Source organism: Nansenia antarctica (genome assembly GCF_963989245.1).
Source record: "Nansenia antarctica genome assembly, chromosome: 10".
NCBI classification, from domain to species: domain Eukaryota; kingdom Metazoa; phylum Chordata; class Actinopteri; order Argentiniformes; family Microstomatidae; genus Nansenia; species Nansenia antarctica.
Genome location: NC_137680.1, coordinates 32880564 through 32880953, shown reverse-complemented (window position 1 = coordinate 32880953; position 390 = coordinate 32880564).

Here is a 390-nt window from a genome sequence, read left to right as displayed (position 1 = left end):
TCTTTTTTTTTTTTACGTGTACTTAGCTTAAAAGGGAGTTTTGCAATTCATGCAGCGCGAACACGATGGTGTGACATGTTTTGTTGTGTCATAACCTCTGGTAACAAACCGGACGGGTCGCTGTGGTCACCAGACCCATGGTAACGGTGACGTGAGCCTCAGAACATCGTCTCTAGTCTGTGTGACTGATGGGTTGTACGTGTCTGGTTCAGTCAGAGTATGAGCGTCAGATCAAACTGTCTAGGTCACATAGCGATAGGAGATGTGTACAGTGATGTGTGCAGTGTCATGCAGGGGTATGTGAGTCATATACTTGATGAGTTACTAACTAGAGTGACTGTATGGGATGCGACTGCCTCCATGTTGTTGTTTTTCTAACCAAGTCAAACT